Source organism: Carassius gibelio, chromosome A9, assembly GCF_023724105.1.
Source record: "Carassius gibelio isolate Cgi1373 ecotype wild population from Czech Republic chromosome A9, carGib1.2-hapl.c, whole genome shotgun sequence".
Lineage (NCBI taxonomy): Eukaryota > Metazoa > Chordata > Actinopteri > Cypriniformes > Cyprinidae > Carassius > Carassius gibelio.
In genome coordinates this window covers 13404417-13425304 of record NC_068379.1, presented here as the reverse complement: position 1 = coordinate 13425304, position 20888 = coordinate 13404417, and the positions used below count along the sequence as shown (strand labels likewise).

The following is a 20888-nucleotide window of genomic DNA, read 5'->3' as shown; positions in this document are numbered from 1 at the left end:
CCGACAGTTCATCGCTCTCTATATCGTAAATGTGTATAAACAATCATGGTGTACAGGGACACAAGACTTGTGAATGTAGTTCTATAGCAGACAGATCATCGCTCTCTATATCGTAAAAGTGTATAAACAATCATGTTGTACAGTGACACTGGCCTTGTGAATGTAGTTCTATAGTTGACAGTTCATCGCTCTCTATATCTTAAATGTGTATAAAAAATCATGGTGTACAGGGACGCAGGACTTGTGAATGTAGTTCTATAGCCGACAGTTCAACGCTCTCTATATCGTAAATGTGTATTAACAATCATGTGTTAAAAAAATCATGGTGTACAGGGACGCAGGACTTGTGAATGTAGATCTAAAGGCGACAGTTCATCGCTTTCTATATCGTAAAAGTGTATAAACAATCATGGTGTACAGTGACGCTGGACTTGTGAATGTAGTTCTATAGTTGACAGTTCATCGCTCTCTATATCTTAAATGTGTATAAAAAATCATGGTGTACAGGGACGCAGGACTTGTGAATGTAGTTCTATAGCCGACAGTTCAACGCTCTCTATATCGTAAATGTGTATTAACAATCATGTGTTAAAAAAATCATGGTGTACAGGGACGCAGGACTTGTGAATGTAGATCTAAAGGCGACAGTTCATCGCTTTCTATATCGAAATGTGTATAAACAATCATGGTGTACAGGGACGCTGTACTTGTGAATGTAGTTCTGTAGCCAACAGTTAATCGCTCTCTATATCTTAAATGTGTATAAACAATCATGGTGTACAGGGACGCTGTACTTGTGAATGTAGTTCTATAGCCGACAGATCATTGCTCTCTATATTGTAAATGTCTATAAAAAATCATGGTGTACAGGGACGAAGGACTTGTGAATGTTGATCTATAACCGACAGTTCAATGTTCTCTATATCGTAAATGTATATAAACAATCATGTGTTCAAACAATCATGGTGTACAGGGACACAGGACTTGTGAATGTAGTTCTATAGCCGAGAGATCATTGCTCTCTATATCGTAAATGTGTATAAACAATCATGGTTTATAGGGGTGCAGGATTTGTGAATGTAGTTCTATAGCGGACAGATCAGCGATCTCTATATCATAAATGTGTATAAACAATCATGGTGTACAGGGACGCAGGATTTGTGAATGTGGTTCTATAGCCGACAGTTCATCGCTGACTATATCATAAATGTGAATAAACAATCATGGTGTACAGGGACGCAGGACTTGTGAATGTAGTTCTATAGCCGACAGATCATCGCTCTCTAAATCGTAAATGTGTATAAACAATCATGGTGTACAGGGACGCAGGACTTGTGAATATAGTTCTATAGCCGACAGATCATTGCTCTCTATATCGTAAATGTGTATAAACAATCATGGTGTACAGGGACGCTGTACTTGTGAATGTAGTTCTATAGCCGACAGTTCTTCGCTCTTCATATCGTAAATGTGCATAAACAATCATGGTGTACAGGGACGCAGGACTTGTGAATGTAGTTCTATAGCCGACAGATCATTGCTCTCTATATCGTAAATGTGTATAAACAATCATGGTGTACAGGGACGCTGTACTTGTGAATGTAGTTCTATAGTTGACAGTTTATCGCTCTCTATTTCATAAATGTGTGTAAACAATCATGGTGTACAGGGACGCTGGACTTGTGAATGTAGTTCTATAGCTGACAGTTCTTCGCTCTCTATATCGTAAATGTGCATAAACAATCACGGTGTACAGGGACGCAGGACTTGTGAATGTAGTTCTATAGCCGACAGTTCTTCGCTCTCTATATCGTAAATGTGCATAAACAATCACGGTGTACAGGGACGCAGGACTTGTGAATGTAGTTCTATAGCTGGCAGTTCATCGATCTCTATATGGTAAATGTGCATAAACAATCATGGTGTACAGGGACGCTGTACTTGTGAATGTAGACTTGTGAATGTAGTTCTATAGCCGACAGATCATTGCTCTCTATATCATAAATGTGTATAAAAAATCATGGTGTACAGGGACGCTGGACTTGTGAATGTAGTTCTATAGCTGGCAGTTCATCGATCTCTATATCATAAATGTGTATAAACAGTCATGGTGTACAGGGACGCAGGACTTGTCAATGTAGTTCTATAGCCACCTTTCATCGCTCTCTATATCGTAAATGTTTATAAACAATCATGGTTTATAGGGACGCAGGACTTGTGAATGTAGTTCTATAGCGGACAGATCATCGCTCTCTATATCGTACGCGTGTATAAACAATCATGGTGTACAGGGACGCAAGACTTGTGAATGTAGTTCTATAGCCGACAGATCATCGCTCTCTATATCATAAATGTGTATAAACAATCATGGTGTACAGGGACGCTGTACTTGTGAATGTAGTTCTATAGCTGACAGTTCATCGCTCTCTATATCATAAATGTGTGTAAACAATCATTGTGGTTTATAGGGACGTAGGACTTGTGAATGTAGTTTTATAGCCGACAGTTCATCACTCTCTATATCATAGATGTGTATAAACAATCATTGTGGTTTATGGGGACGCAGGACTTGTGAATGTAGTTCTATAGCCGACAGTTCATCGCTCTCTAAATCGTAAATGTGTATAAACAATCATAGTGTAGAGGGAAGCAGGACTTGTGAATGTAGTTCTATAGCAGACAGATCATCGCTCTCTATATCGTAAATGTGTATAAACAGTCATGGTGTACAGGGACGCTATACTTGTGAATGTAGTTCTATAGCTGACAGATCATTGCTCTCTATATCGAAATGTGTATAAAAAATCATGGTGTACAGGGATGCTGTACTTGTGAATGTAATTCTATAGCAGACAGATCATCGCTCTCTGTATTGTAAATGTGTATAAACAATCATGGTGTACAGGGACGCTGTACTTGTGAATGTAGTTTTATAGCCGACAGTTCATCGCTCTCTATATCGTAAATGTGTATAAACAATCATGGTGTACAGGGACGCTGTACTTGTGAATGTAGTTTTATAGCCGACAGTTCATCGCTCTCTATATCGTAAATGTGTATAAACAATCATGGTGTACAGGGACGCTGTACTTGTGAATGTAGTTTTATAGCCGACAGTTCATCGCTCACTATATCGTACGCGTGTATAAACAATCATGGTGTACAGGGACGCTGTACTTGTAAATGTAGTTTTATAGCCGACAGTTCATCGCTCACTATATCGTACGCGTGTATAAACAATCATGGTGTACAGGGACGCTGTACTTGTAAATGTAGTTTTATAGCCGACAGTTCATCGCTCACTATATCGTACGCGTGTATAAACAATCATGGTGTACAGGGACGCTGTACTTGTGAATGTAGTTTTATAGCCGACAGTTCATCGCTCTCTATATCGTAAATGTGTATAAACAATCATGGTGTACAGGGACGCTGTACTTGTGAATGTAGTTTTATAGCCGACAGTTCATCGCTCACTATATCGTACGCGTGTATAAACAATCATGGTGTACAGGGACGCTGTACTTGTGAATGTAGTTCTATAGCAGACAGATCATCGCTCTCTATATTGTAAATGTGTATAAACAATCATGGTGTACAGGGACGCTGTACTTGTGAATGTAGTTTTATAGCCGACAGTTCATCGCTCTCTATATCGTAAATGTGTATAAACAATCATGGTGTACAGGGACGCAGGACTTGTGAATGTAGTTCTATAGCCGACAGATAATCGCTCTCTATATCGTAAATGTGTATAAACAATCATGGTGTACAGGGACGCTGTACTTGTGAATGTAGTTTTATAGCGGACAGATCATCGATCTCTATATCATAAATGTATATAAACAATCATGGTGTACAGGGACGCTGGACTTGTGAATGTAGTTCTATAGCCGACAATTCATCACTCTCCATGTATGTAAATGTGTATAAACAATCATGGTGTACAGGGACGCAGGACTTGTGAATGTAGTTTTATAGCCGACAGTTCATCGCTCTCTAAATTGTAAATGTGTATAAACAATCATGGTGTACAGGGACGCTGGACTTGTGAATGTAGTTCTATAGTCGACAGTTCATCACTCACTATGTCGTATATGTACAATCACAGTTTTAAGGGGGCGCAGGACTTGTGAATGTAGTTCTATAGCCAAAAGTTCATCACTCTCCATATCATATATGTCGTATATATATGTTGTACATATTACATATATGTGCATATACAATTATTGAATAAACATTTAATTTGACTTCCCATGCACCTTGTAATAAGTTATCAACTATTGGCTACTTTACTGCAGTTATGTTATTAACCAGTTTCCATCTTTGGACCATTTAGCATATGCCCTGTGACGCTGTTAATGGTTCACACTTCAACCCACCAATATTCAAACCAAAACTACGCTTTTGCAATTGAGGGGGCAACCAATTCCCCCTAACCCTTTTCCCCAACAAAGCCCTGCTCCTTAGGGAAGTACCAACCCTTTATTTTTTCCACTTCAATCAATGGTAGTAGTTGTAGTAATACTACTACTACTTCTAATAATAATAATTATGCTAAGTAATACCAATAAGTATTAATATTCAATAATTATGTCAGTTTGTTTGTCAGCTGAATCATGGCATGGGATGACTTAGGGCTGTGAATCATTCTAATTTACATTCTAATTTATTGAGAAGTACATGTATTTGCTTCTTTTTCATTGTGCATTTACTTATACTTGTACTTTCAATACTTAAGTACGTTGAAGATAAAAAAAATCCTTTTGAACTTAAGTACAATAAATATGACAAACTTTAAGACTTTTTACTCAAGTTTTATTGTTTGTTTGGCTGAGAGGAAATGGAGATCGACTAACCCTCCTATACAATAGTTATGTTAGCGCTTGAATTTATTTTTTGGTATTCATTTTATGTACATCGACAATATTGTGAAGAAATTTTGTTTTGATAAATATTGTGTGATTCTTCCCATTGAGCAACCCTAATTCTTTAATGTAAGAATTAAGCAACTTAGTGACTTTGTTCCTTACCAAGATGCCAAAATTATACAAATGTTTGTGTTCTTTATGAGTATTAGCTCTCCAATACTCATAAAGAACACAAACAATTGTATAATTTTGGCATCTGGGTAAGGAACAAAGTAAGGAACAAATATATAAGCCATTTACTATATATTAATATATTAATATAATCACTTGAAAAATTACTTTATAATTAAAGAGGAGATAATGGACTTCGTCCATTTGTCACTGACTGGATTGTGATTTTGTAGTCGTTTATGAACGATCACACCGCGGTTATTATTGAGTCTCTTTCTCTGGAAACACAGCCATCAGTTGATAAGTCTATGAACACAGCTAAGCTAGTATTTCAGTAATCTCAAGTGACGGAAAAGTTAATTTATAATCTAGTAACATTATGGATGTTTAGCAAGAATAATATCATTAGCAGTCTTTTATGTTTTGTTTTAGAATGTACGTTAGTTTTCATCAAAGCTCACTAAATTGGTTAAGTACAGGTTAAGTACAGTTCGGAGAACGTTAACTAATTGCAGTTTGAGAACATTAAAAAAATGTTTTGTTAAGCATCATGTAACTTTCAATGTTCATATTCCACGTTTTGTTCATTTAGTGACGAATTCTCCAAATTCTTATTAACAGATAAATTCATGGAAACAAATGATGCAGTTAACCATATCGGGATCACTGCAAACAAAGGTATACGCTGAATTTGTACGATCATTTAAAATAAATGGTTTAAATTTAAGTAAAACAGTAATATCACAATGCAACTAATTTACATATTTTTATATTTTTATTTTACATATTTTATTTGTATCTCAGGCCAAACTATGTAAAAAAAGCCATAGGCAAAGCAGGAAGTGGAAGCAGTTTTCACTGACAATGAATATTGCTAATTAGAATAAATTGATTTGAATTTAAAGTTTTTAAAAATTTTATACAAAATGTCTGTGATATAGAGACACTATACCCAGTGTAGATGGAGGACCAAATCTGCAGAAATGATGAATAAATAAACAATAAACAAATAAATGTAATAGGAAATTAAAGGAATAAATGACTTGACAAAACAGAAGTCGTTTTCATTGATAATTTAATCCTGAATTAATTTTTGTATTATTTTATTTCCTTTATTATTATCTGAGGCTTCACATAGCTATATATTCCTTTTAGATAGTCATTGCATCGCTACAGTGAATCATTGGTTAAGAGGCCACACATAGAAGCATCAATTGTCATCAATTGATTTGCCTCATTCCATAGCAACTCCCAATTCCAGTTGCTTAGTCAGTAAAGATCCGCTGGAGCTTTGTAAGGACCACCTCTCTCATTTCCATGTTTCACACAGAAAAGTAAAAATAAATGAAATGAAATTATTTGCAAGTAAGCAATTAGCCAAAAATACTACTGTATATAAGATTTTAGATATTCCTTGAAATAAAGACAATAAATATGTTGTCTGATGTGTTTTTGGATTTGGATCTTGTATTGGATCTGTTGCATAGATTTAGAAAAATCACAACATGATGGCAGGAAAAATTAAAAAGATCTCATAAAGATGACATTTACAATTTTATTAGAATATCACTTTTAAATGTTAAAAACTATTTCAACATTAAATGTATTATTAATATTCATTCAGTATTAACTTGATCATTTATGTCCTCGTAGACCAGCAAGTGGTTAAATGTGTGTATTATAGACCTCATAACCCATGATGTCCCCTTAAACCATGATTGTATTTTGACCTTATAAACCTGTGAAATTTCTGTAGCAAGTCTTCTTGATGATGTACATTATATGCTAAATATAAAGTCAGATGTATCTTATTAATCAATAAATTAATCATTTTGCATAACTGAATTGATACCCTGATGTTGGGAAAGGCTTGTCCTTGTAAACCATGATAAATGCTAACTGTCCTCATAAGTACTATATGCCAGTCTGTGTGTGTGTGTGTGTGTGTGTGTGTGTGTGTGTGTGTGTGTTTGTGCGTGTGTGTGCATAAAAATGCATTATGAAGTTTTTTTAAGTGATGGAATATTTATAGTGTACTTTCCAGTAATACAATGTAACAGAAATGTTCCAAAAAATTAACTGAAAAGTAACTCTGGCATTGCATTTTACTGACCTCAATTTTATTTTATAATAATTTATAATAATTTTTGGTCAAGAGTTTGTATATGCTCCTGTACTTTTTAAATGTACTCATGGACTGTCTTGTTGTAATGTACACAGGATATTGCACATTAACATTTTCTAGATGTGAAAGTGTGTGTACATGTGGCATGTTCATTAAATGATTTTTGCACTTTTTAATATACAATTTTAGTTTGCTGAAAAATAGCTTTATAACAAAATAATAGTGTGCTGGTGATACAATCATAATGCTAATTAAAATGTACTAGAAGCACAGTAAAATGAAGCTTAAATATATACATTCTAACTTTTAAATCACATTACAATTACAATTACACTAAAGATACTTTAAGTCGATCCATTTTAACAGCTAAATATATTAAAATATATAGCTATTAGTATAAAGTTCATCTTACGCATATCTTAAAGAGCACTTAACATACTTAAAGTTGTTTCAAAATAACACATTTATAATGCACATAGTATAGTATAATAAAAAATAAAAGTGCATCGATATTAGTACAACTTAAGTGTATTTCTTTTTCAACTGGGAATTGAAATCAGAGAAGGCAGAATCAAACTCAGGCCATTCGTGTCAAAAGCTAAATCCCCTGTCTTTATGCTCAACACTACTGTCTCAGATTAACCCGGAGTGGTACAGTATCTTTTGTAATTGTGGGTTAGACAGTTGTGGGCAGAGTTAGTGTAAATAGACTTTGCCAGAATGACTGGCTATTTGCACTTAGTGTATTAATTTTATCTCCATTAATTTTATGTTTACTTGACAGGTTTTCATTTTGATGTAGGCTAGTTAGCTTGCTACAGTAGTCAGTTAGCTTTCCTGGTTATTTCATCACTTATATTGCAAAAAAAAATCCTCATGTTTAGTTTGAAAACGTGTTTTCATGGATTTATTACTAGAACTATATGACATGGTAACATTTTGTTGATCATTTGTAATGTATTCGCAAATATTATGATTCGATCTCAAAAGTTTGGGCTGTTTCTTGCAAAACAATCTGGAAGGACCATGTCCAACCATCATTGATCATAAATCATGTGATCAGGTTCAGGATGTATGCAGACTCAGTAGCTACTGTATCCTCGATTCACACAGGTCTAAATAAAGCAATAAAAGCCTGGTTACAGATGCTCTCATCAATATGGGTGACCACAGCTGGGCCACCGTCACATCTGCTCTTGAGGTCACCCATCCCTCCACATTATGAGAGTCCATGATGATGAATGTACGGGCCTCTGTGAGAGTGCTGTGGTCCCTATGTGGTCTCATACTCACATTCAGCCAGGTTTAGACTCGCTCCGCTCCAATCCAATTAGCAAGCAGCACGTGTTATGATGTGCATCTGAAGATACAGTTGAGGTAAATGCTCATTTAAAAGTTAAAATGGCACAACTAATGACTTGTCAGGTGATCTCTCAGTGCCTGGGAAAAGGTCATACTGATGAAGATCGGTTTCGAACTATAGAACTAAATGTGACATCAGGTTTTTATTTTTTAAATGGTACACGATAAGACAGTGTGTGATCTTTTTAAACTTGCAAATGACATCTGTACAAAAATCAAGCTGTAAAAGTTCCTCTTTTTAAATGTAATATACTTATGTACTATGTATTCCGAACCTTAAATCAGTGACTGGCCAGTTCTATCCATTAATACTAAGTGTTTTAGCCTGAAGTGCCAAAAACAAACCTGGTCATCACAGTTAGTAAGTGGCAATAGACGAAAGACTTATTAATGTCTGGTAAACATTATGAGAGCTTTCACACTACAGTTTGTGGTGCAGACCCAAGTTCGTTTGACGTCAGAGTTTGGTTCATTTGGTTGGTGTGAAAGCTGTTTTCTGAACTCATAGGCGAACCACACCCTTCAGCTTGAAAAGGATGTTCTGGGGTTCGGTTCATGTGAATTCTTGTACGTTAAGGATGTCCCCAAAGCCATACTGTATGCTTTATCTGCAAAGGCCCAAATAACAACTGAAATGAATAATGATTTCAATCTAGTTATAAAAAAAATGGTTCTTAAACTGATTATCCAACAAGCACAACAGTTATTTGCTTATGGAAATTAAAATGCAATTGTGAGTCTGCAAAGCCTGTAAACTCAAATACTAAACTACAAATCATTTTTAAAAAATAAATTAATAAAGGATGCATTCAGTTGATTCAAAGTAATAGAAAAACATAAAACCATTCATGCTACAAAAGGTTACTATTTGAGAATATGTTGTTCTTTTGAACTTTCTATTTATGAAAGAATACTGGAAAAAATGCACCATGGTTTCCACCAAAATATTACAGTGCATAGCTGTTTTCAACATTGCTAATAATAAGAAATGCTTAGTGAGAAGCATATTAGAAATTTCTGAAGGATCACGTGAATCACGTGATCACGTTCTTTTTTTTTCTTCAATGGATTTGTAAAGTTGTATTTCGAATGTTATATGTGCAAATAAACCTTCAAACCTTCAAAAAAAACATTATTCATATAGAAATCACTGAATAATAGTAATAATGAATAATAGAAATAATATTTCACATTTTTAATGTTTGTTTTATTTATTTGTTTGTTTAATTATTCAAATAAATGCAGCCTTATGAGAATAAGAAACTTTTTTCAAAAGCTTTTTTCTTATAATAATTATGACCTTAACCGCCAATTTTTAAAGGGATAATTGAAGGAATATCTAGAAATTAAAACCCTTTTACCAATGCTCAAATTGATCCAATCAAAATCTGTTTGACTTTCTTTCTCCTGTGGAATATAGAAGATATTTAGAAAAATCTCTGAAAAGTGTCTATAGACGATGGGGTCAACTATCCCTTTAATTATAATTGTATTCAAATACAGTGTGAGGATTAGATTTTGTTAGTGTTAGGGTGGTGTATCAGCTGGTAAAGATCATCTAAACAATCAGTCCCTGCATGGGCAACATCTTGTGCAATCTAAATAAATAACTTTTTAAATACTGTACATCACTTTTTATAAAAACACTGATACGTGGCACATTAAGAGACTGTCCACATGAAATACCTCTACCCTAAAGAAAGGTCTTGGTCTCTTTGAACATCTCACCGCAATTACAAAGACATAAATCTTATATGAGCAAGCGCAGGTCAGTAGACAGCAAGAAACATTCAGACCACACAATCTGAACGATCTTTGTCTCGCTTAACTTTAATAGGCCTTCATCTAACTTCCTCGAAAATGTCTGACCTGGAATAAAAGAGTGCTTTGAGAGAAATAAACTGAAAAGACTGAAAATTACTAGTCTGAGACTTCCAGTGGTACGATGTCAAGCACATGACAGAAGGGGGTCAGTTGTTTGCAATAGCCTGAGCCTGAGCCTTTGATTATAAAGCAAGACGATTAACAGAACCGTTATTAGATAAAACAGAGGTCGAGCTTAGAGAGAGCCAATTTGCTTGTCTAAATGTCTGGGTATAAGTGAATAAATGGTTTTCTATCCATTGTAGCGGGGAAGATGAGTGGCTAACTTACTCATGTTGGTGTAGTTTATGATTCTGAGATGAAGTCATGCCTACAAAAAACTTGAGCTCAGGTGAAACTCTGAACCACAGGATGGCAAAGAGTGATGTGACTATGACTACATCTATAATAGTTAACTGAAATCTCCTCAAGCAAAATAGAAATGAAACCAATGCTATTTTCTCCACCTTTGTTTGAATTAAAATGCTTTTAACCCTCAAAAGTTGGCCTGTTTTACTTACTGTTTAAGTGCCTAACTATAACCTCGATTTTTGCTCTTCAGAAGGTAATCGATGTTATGCCACATGAACTGAACCTGGGATATTCCTTTAAGAACCCACAGGTGCTTAAAAACAGGCCTACATTTTAGCCTTTTTTTACAGCAACATATCAATCTTTTCTCTATCCTATAGGTTTGCCATATATGTTTGTAAACATAATCCTCTCTAGTTATTCCAGCTGCCATCCGTCTGCAGCTCAACTTTCAATCACTGTCCGAACATAATTAGAGCTTGAATGACTTCGCTCTTTTCAATTAGCAGAAGATGGGAACGAGGGAGTGGATTTTACGGTAACCGCCCGTGTGAATTACTTTGTCATTTTGCGGCCGACCCACAGGCGAACCGGAGGTCAGGAGGGGTCGCGTCATGAGCTCACGCTGCAGACTCATTTTCCCACCAAACTGCATCTTGTGTGGCTTCAATCTTGCCCCCTCATCTGCACGGGTGGACGAGGACAATTCTCTAACTGCTATCAGCTGAATGTGTAGCTGTGCCCACACTCACAGACAGCAGTAAGCTGTAATGATAGAATTGTATCCAGATGATAAGCCGGGGTCTTTTATAACTCATCAGCCAGCGCCACACTCCATGTGCATATTGGTGCCAATTTATTGGGTCGGCATGTGAACCTGCTGTTGTTGCTGCCGCTTTGGACCACATCACTTAGATCTGAATCACTAAAGCCAGCCTTTCATCTGAGCTCGTGGACGGCAGCTGGGGAGGAGGGAGAGAGCGAGGGAGGTGTGTCCTCTCTTCCTCACACTAATTACAACCATCCAGCTTCTTTGTCGTGTCTGAAGTGGAGAAAGATCAAATGAAGGCAGCGCTTTGTGCTCGGAGCAGGACGTTTAAGGCCAGACCTGTTCGTATGGGGGAAAGAGCAAACAACAGCAGTGCCTCAGCTTTACATCTGAGGTTTTCTTCTGAAGGACTGTCACGTTAATGTTAATTAAGTTTTAATTTACAGTTAGGTTTCCCGTCTCGTCGCTGGCAGCTCTCCACGCAGAAGCAGAGTTGAGAGGTGAAGTTTCTAAGAGAGTGTCTGACTCCACAGAGCACACCTGCATGTTATTGCCTCATAAAATACCTATTAACACTGAGCTGGTAATATATAACTTTAATTATTAGCTACAAATCTGCCAGAACTATTTTAAAAACAATTCTATTGTACTTCTCGAGTTCAAGAGAGGTTCATCATTCTTCAGCAGTTCATTCAACTGACACTCTTTTTCACACACATTTTCCCCAAAATGGCAATATCGTTTGCCTCCACTTGGAACTTCTTTCAGGATCAAGATATGCTGTATGTTAAATTCACAGGCTAACACAGTCTTAGTTGTGGTAATCTCATGGGTTTTATGTTTAATAGGGGACGATGATTCATTTAGATTTGTAGAGTACTGAATACATAATTCACAGAATTACAGTGTTTTTTAAACGTATATTTGAGTAAAATATATATTCAGTTTTACCTTTCATTTAGCTTTTCTGAGACAAACTTTAAGGTTGCTCCGTTTTGCTGTTTATTCTGGACAAGTACTCAGACTACCGATTATACTGATAAGAGGCCCAATGGCACTGACTGTTGTAAGATTGCATAGTCTTAAAATGAAGGGAAAAAGTTCAGTCAGCTGGTCATTATCAAACCCAGGAAGATCGGGGGTCTTGCATCACTCTCGAGTGGGTTATTTTGCAATAAAGTTCAACTGACTGTATTTTGTCAGTTTTTATAGTTTTATTTTATTTATTATACAGTATCTAGCCAAATAAATAATTAAATAGAAAATAGAAAATATTTTAAGTTAAAATTATACTAGCATTCAAAAGGTTTGGGGTCAGTACGATTACTCTTATGCCCACCAAGACTGAATTTATTTGAACCTAAATACAGAAAAAAAACAATCATATTTTAAAATATTGCAAATTAAAATAACTATATATCTAAAAATGTAATTTATTCCTATGATGGCAAAGCTGAATTTTCAGCCACATCATACTCTGTTCTTCATTGTCCCATCATCCTTTAGAAATCATTCTGAAATGCTGATTTGGTGCTCAAGAAACATTTCAATATTGAAAATATTACCAAAGTTGTGCTGCTTATTATTTTTGTGGAAACTGTGATACATTTATTTAGGATTTTTTGATGAATAGAAACAGCATTTTTTTTTTTTTTTTGTAACCTTATAAATGTCTTCACTCTCACTTTTAATTTAAATTTAATGCATCATTGATGAATTTCATGGACCCCAAAATTTGAAGTTTGTGAAAAGAGGCAACAGATTTGAATAAAATCTATAGTTGACATTAATCAAACTATTTAACTGCAGAATGACTCATCTGACCGATCAGAATCAAGCTTTGCAAAAACAAAAGTATCATCAGATTGCTGAATGCCTTTCAAAGCTGAGCTGTACTGAGGATGTGCGCTCTCTCACATCATAACACCTCTAAACATCCAGTGATTCATGATCTGTCGTTTACTATCACCCGTGGAATTTGGCGACAAGGTGGAGGTCTTTTCTACCATACTGTGGTGCCTCTTTCTAATACAGTGCAAGATGGCATCTCAGTTTACTGCCAAGCTTTCATTGGCTGACTTACACAATCATGATCTTACATCAAATGCTTGAGACCATGATCTTGCTCTCAGTATTGGTTATTTTACAAGCATACACTACATAATTAGCAGCGAACAAGCCCCCACCTTACAGTACAACTCATTATGACTGCACTTTGTAGTTGTCTTTGGGTCTAAGTCCTGCCTCCGGTCTTTAGCTGGGTTAGACATCCAGCAATGTGTGTGTCAGGGGAATGTAGGCTGCATTGGGCTTGCACTGATGTGGTGGCACCGCTTCACACACACGTCTAAGGGCAGAGAGTGTGTGAGGATGACTCTATGGGAAGACGAGGGGGCCAGTGCACACACTCATCACTGTGAGATGCCCTGTGGTCTGTAGGGAATGATTCACATCCCACTCAGCCTATGTGCAGACGACCAAGCTTCCTGAAGCTAACATCTCTATTTACAGTGGCATTATAGTAACATGTGGGCCAATGACAGATAAAATTGTTCATGACAAAGATAGCCTTTGGATTCATGTTGGTTTCATGTAAGGTTGAAAGTCTTTATAAAAAAAAAAAAAGGCTATTTGACAAAAATAAAAGTAAAAACATTGTCCTTAAAGCTTTACAAATAGGAGCATGTAGTTCTTAAGCATATATACACACACGGCAAGACGTGGTCAGGTAGGGGAGGGGACCCACCAAAAGTGGATACTACTACGCCACCCGGAATATACCTGGACATAACAGCCCTACGAAAGGGCACACAGGTTTGTGGCCAAAAGCCAGGCTGACCATGGAGACATAGACCATATAAAACACTTGCAATTTATACACAATTGAAATTGTTCAAACCTTGGGTTCTTTTAGATACAATATAAAACATGCCTAATACACAAGTCTACCAGTTACAAAATGACCAGAGGGAGAAAGATGACCAGCGGGGGCCTTTTAGATTATCACCTCACACCATACCCCTAACCACACAATTGTGAAAGCAACACAATTGGCTAAACACCACACTACTCCAAGTGGACACACTAAAAGTATAAAACCCCTGCTTTAAAAGTTCCTACTTGTAAATCATAATTAACTGGTATAAACCAAGACATTCATATCACAACAAGAGTTGAACAGTTACATAAACACTAGAAACAAAGCAGCAGTGCAGTCATACTGATGTACATTTGTCTTCAACTAAGGTACTGGAAACCCCTGGATGTGTAGTTACACCTGCTGAACATAACACAAAGATGACCTACATTACACACAAAACACATGACAACCTCCCATCATACATACATACCGAGAGAGAACTCCAATGTAGCAAAACGCTGGTCACAAGAGACCACGGCTGCTAGCATCCTGATGACCAAAAGACAACAACAAATCCTTAAAAAGTAAATACTTTTTTCGGAATTGGGAAACTAACCTGAAAAAGGCCTACTTGATACAACACAACAGAGAGATGCAACAAACCCTATCCTTTGTCCATGACTTTCCACGATGATCAAGTACCAAAGATGATGCATCTTGAGTAATCAAACCATTCCCTTTTTAATAGGATCAATCCCAACAATGATAGCTTAATTGGATTTAAACCATTTTAACCAATGACAAAGGAGAGGTAACACTGATAGGTTCCCAGGGTGGCATGACATCAACCAATCATACCTGGGCTATACCTTACCCTGCTACATATATATATATATATATATATATATATATATATATATATATATATATATATATATATATATATATATATATATATATATATATGCACACATATAATATTTTTAATGGTTCAGTATTATTAATTCATAGATGTAATTGTTTTTAGGGACACAACAAAAAAAAAGTTATAAAAGGTCACTTTATGATATTTTAAGATAACATTTTGAAATATTAATGAGCAGTTATGTATTAAAAGATATAGACAAAATAAAATTGTATCAGATTGTATCAGACCATGTGTCATTCATTTAATATCAGCAATATCATTAATTTTTGCGATTTAAAATCGGATGTAGTTCTATTATTTTGCCATCAAACCTAATTTTACTTGTAATGACATAATCTTTCTTTTGTTTCCTAAATCTCTTTAATTTATTCTATTGTCGTTTTGCTTAATCCCTGGATTTATAAACTCTTTTGCAGAAATCCCTGATACAGCTTGTCTTAATTTCGGTTTAGAGTTGTATACTTTGTTTGTTCCCATGTATCACGCACAGATTTCATCGTTCAAACAGGACCCTGTGCTTGTCATCAGGAACATTACAGAAACTTTCAAAAATGATAAAGACCAACTGAGATACTGCTTGTTGCTGAAAAAAACCTAAAGGAAAATCAGGAACATGGAACAAATCCAATCATGTGTTTGCTTGAGGCTGATAGGGAGATGGCAAGAAAAGCATTTGTTTGTCCCACAGTGAACACAGAAAACATGCTATTTCAGCTGACAGCAATCCTATCAGCCTCTGTGGTTCTTTGGGCTTCCCATAGATGTGATGTTCCTAATTGCTGCTGGCAGGAGACTGACCATGTTAAAAATAACTATTTAAGTACTGTGGTATCATATATCTGTTACACAACACTGCTCTCGGTAAATTGTGGCTATGACACATGTCGAGGATCTGGGGTGGTTCTGGTGGTGGTGGCCCGCGAGCAACTGGGCCACTCCGTGGCTGCTGACGGAACCGTAACGTTTCCAGCAGGCGACCCGGAGCATTGAACTCGGAAAGCAGAAGGAAGTTCAGCTTTACCAGGGATCAAACGGCCTATAGGCTCCAGCCACCACAGCTGGCCACCGATCTGGGGGAACACCCTCGCTGTGGCTTTCTCGACAAATATTAAAGACCGTTCCTTTCGTAGGGACAGGGCTGCTCTTTTTAGCCCTGCCAGTTTGTGGTTGTGTAAATAAAATCTGCCATGAACTCATTCATTTGAACGTTTAATATCTGAGAATCTAGTGAAATCTCAAAATACACAAGAAAACATGCACATGTTCTGTTTACCAGCTGCAGAAATACTTTGGCTGGCCACACTCTGCTGTGCTTTTCCATTTTTTCACCCTCTTTTGACATAACAAAAATGTATATTAGCATACTTGTTCATTTGCTTTGTACAGTAAAACGGAAGCGCTAAAATTATGCCAGTGGTGACTAACATATCTCAATACTAATAAGCTAGGCACAATAAAGACGGCCTCCATAACAACATGGAAAATGTTTGTGTAAGCAATTCATTAAGTGATGCTCCATTTCTTTCGTGAATCAGTTAGAATTATACTTCTGGCTCTCCGTAAGCTCTTCAAGCTATATCTGCCAAATTGTACGTGAGTGCAGTGTACACTGGATGGTAATGCAGTGAAGTTAAGCAAACTTTAAATGACTTCATACCACAGTTAATCAACTTAGTATTGTGCTTGGCATGTTTCATTGACAGTAAGCAAGCAATTATAGCCTACTGTAAAACACTCTGAGGATTACTCTGCCTCTTCAAGTCACTGTACTGTGAGCTGCTTTCATCAGTAAACAGGAGGTAATTATTCTGAACCATGTGCTTAGTGCTTCAACCAACTAGAACAAAACTGTTTTTCACCTGTACTTGTATACAGTAGCAGGGTTTTCTGCTGTCCTGCAAATTCTGCAATCACTGTTTAGTCGCTTAAAGGAACACTCTACTTTTTTTTTGGAAATAGGCTCATTCTCCAACTCCCCCAGACTTAATAAATTGAATTTTACCCTTTTTGAATCCATTCAGCTGATCTCCTGGTCTAGGGATAGCATTCTTAGCATAGCTTAGCATACATCATTGAATCCTATAAGACCAGTAGCATCGTGTTCAAAAATGAGTTTTATATATTTATTTATATAAAAAAGAATTTTGATATTTTTCCTATTTAAAACTTGACTCTTCTATAGTTATATCATGTACTAAAACCAGCGGAAAATGAAAAGTTGTGATTTTTCAGGCCGATATGATAAGGAACTATACTTCAATTCTGGCTTAATAATCAAGGAACTGTGTTGCCATAACATGGCTGCAGCAGGTGCAGTGATATCACACAGCACCTGAAAATAGTCCCCAGCTAGTTTGTGTAGTTGCAGCAATTTAACCACATAACCTCAGCTAAGCGGCATCAAAAGTCAGTGTCCTCAGGTGTAATTTCCCTCACCTTCTTCAAGGTTACACTACTTTAAACATATAGCAGGGTAAGAGAAATACCATCAACGGTAAGGAAAGAAAGATAATAAAAAACACAAACTCTATGAATCATGGAGGACAAGCACAATGACATCTGGCAGGCAGGTGAGTTTCAGAATCACTGGAGGGCTTTAGTGACTAGCTTTAGGATGTGCCCCATCTACAGGACACAACGAGCATTGCATCTCTAATCCTTACCTTTGCGTTGGTGACAGTCTGGTGGTCTAGTAGAAGAAACTGCATGACTAGCTGACTCTCCAGCAAATAGTCTTGTTCCAGAGCACAAATTAGATGAGTTTGTCCTTAAAAAAAAAAAAGGTAAAAAATAAGTAAAACCTTATTAAGCACTCTCAATATAAGACTTATATAACAAATAAACTAATGCATAAACTATATGTAGTTTATATTTTACTCAATAACAAAAGCTTCATAGAAACCCTAGAGCCACAAAACATCCTACTGATATTGTGCCAAAGACTGGAAACGTTTTTGCCTTCTAGTGCCTTCAGAAACCGCACAAACAAACTATTTGAGCTCATCACCTCTGATTGGTTCAGTTTTCTGCAGCAGTTGATGAGCTGATGATATACGTGTCTCTGTGCTATTTTGTGCAGCTGTATTTTCCTTCTGGGCATCTGCAATTATTGCTGCTTCATAATAGTAATGATATTGGCTGCCAAGCAAGCATGGCAGAAGATGGCACTGAGTTATGAAAATACAGAAAACAATCAAATAATGATCTAGAGTCAAGTAATTCTCATTTGTGCAAAATGCTGCATTACCCTTGACCCATTTTTCAAAGTTCAGTCCAGCACAAAAATAATCAACATCTGGAGCATCTGCGTGTATTCTAACGACATGTATCATTCCAAATTTTTGGTCTGGAACAGATAGGCTTGGTAACTCATTGGAAAGTTCAATGTAAGCATAAACACATGAAACCATATGGCCCAATGAGGTACCTATCCCCCTGTGTAGTCCAAAAGGTTACCTTTGTTCCCGTAAGCAACGGCAACTATCCCAATGGTAACAAATGTCCGTTTTCCCAGTGCCCACCAGAGAGCGTGTCCTCTGATCGCTTCTCCCAGGACAGATTTATGTGAGCCTTTAGTGCTCTCAGCAGCTGTGGGAGTGTAGCACTTTTGGCTAAAGCAGCTTGTGTTAATGATTAGTATGTTTATGGGTCTGCAGGCAGACTCTCCCAGAGACGGTGACACCAGATGCAGCTCCAGCCAGCAGGCAGACAATGCTGCTGGACAGAGATGGATCAGTCTAGCAGGCTCTCGCTGAGATGCTCATATTGCCTTACAGCGAACAGAGGCCTCACTGCTGGCCATTTTATGGGATAACGCTGGCACATGCTGCTGCCCTCCAAAAACTTCAACAATGTCATATAGAGTCTTTTCAGTGCAAATGTAATCACAGGATTGTAGAGTTAAAAAAGTTGACGGAACTCAAATGTCTTCACTCTTCTGTTTCTGTCCATTTTTTCAACAAATTTCTTAAAGCGTATAGGTCTAAAGATCAGACATTTGGATACAATATTCAGTAAATACAAAATATCAAACCCAGTGGCATCTGGAAGCAAATTTTCACTTTTCTGAGATATATATATTTTTTTATTTAGGAATGTGTCAAATCATGTTCACATATTTATGTTTAAGCAATTAAGTTAATTTAATTATTATTAAATTATTAAGTTGAATGCTAAATTTGTATATGTTTATGATTTTTGTATTGTATGATTTTGATATTTGCAATGAGCACAGTTTGCCCCAAAGATGAACATGGATCACCCCCCCCCCCCCCCCCATATCCCATGACAGTTTAGCTTTTTTCTGTCTTTCACTATCAAGTGGTTGTGTCCACAGAGACATCTGCCCTCCACCGAGGAGAGCATGTCTGACCACAGGGAAACTGTTTCATATGACTGAGCTAAAGTCTCATAGAGTGTTCATCAGACTCAAGCCATCCTTGATCACTTCATTTCAATTAACATTCTGGCAGTGCTCAATTTTACAGTCCCAAATGCTTTAATGTTTACAGTATGCTCAACCTAAATTCTAAATGATAATGAGAAAAATGTAAAATGTATTGTATTTAATACAATACCGAACTGAACCGATTGCACTGTATTTTATGTATTCACTTTATTTCTATGTAAAATCATTTTCTATCTTTAACTGTTTAAAAATAATTTTAAATAAGTCAATTTTTTTATAATTTCCAAAGTTTTAAAATTGCTTGTTTTTATTTTTGTTATTATTTTTTCTTCATGATTATTTTATGTAAAGCACTTTGAATTACCATTGTGTACGAAATGTGCTTTATAAATAAACTTGCCTTGCCTTGCCTATTTTGCAGATCCAGTGTTATATTAGTATATAAAAATTGTATTCACTAGTATAGTATTCATTAATGTTTTCAATGTATTAATATTGCTATTATTATTGCTATTATTATATTAATGTGTTTATATACTATTATGATATTTATTTATATATTTATTTGAAATGTATTTTAGGTTTCAGTTTTTTTTTTTTTTTTTTATATACGCTTTTGGCAATTGTTATTAGTTCCTCTGAGAAGCATTTCACATTCTGTGTAAAGACACCAAAATGTTAAAGGTCCTAGAATGCATCTCCATTAATGCCATTTTGCTTTACTATGCATGAGGAGACTTTTTTACAAATCACTTTGTTGCTGCCCTTAGTTTCTGATGTAATTATGAGCCTTTATGCAATGCAGGGTCTAAACTGTCACTCCATTCCTAATGACACACATTATCACACTCACACATAAACCCCTTAGTATGGACCAAAGCACACTCAAAAAAAAAAAAAAGTTATGCAACGCTTCTTCAACAAACCAACAGATTCTTTATCTCACAAAACCATCATTACAGAATTGGTTTCAGAAGTTAGTATGCTCTCAGCCGAAGCATTTTTCATGAGCAGAAATGAACCAAACCATGCCAAGTCAAAGCTGTTTACTATCTCTTTGCATGTTGGAATTATAACAATGCACTTTCAAGTTAAAATGGCTTGATTGCAGTTTCTGATAGCAATCAGGTCTGCCATACCACTAGCTGCATGTCTGGTATTTGTTTTATTGCATTTGAAGTCTGATGAGCTCATAAACAGAGAGAAAACGACCAGTGAA

The 20888-nt window shown here is 36.3% G+C and overlaps 1 long non-coding RNA gene across 1 annotated transcript in view; it reads right to left on the bottom strand.

Moving 5' to 3' along the window:
- The window catches only part of LOC128019665 (uncharacterized), a 31108-nt gene extending 12258 nt beyond the window's left edge, over window positions 1-18850 (bottom strand). The window contains exons 1-2 of the long non-coding RNA XR_008185231.1: window positions 18718-18850; window positions 17925-18028 (exon numbers count right to left, since the gene is read on the bottom strand). This is a non-coding gene — a long non-coding RNA (uncharacterized LOC128019665). The remainder of the gene's footprint in view (window positions 1-17924; window positions 18029-18717) is intronic.
- Window positions 18851-20888: the final 2038 nt, after the last annotated feature.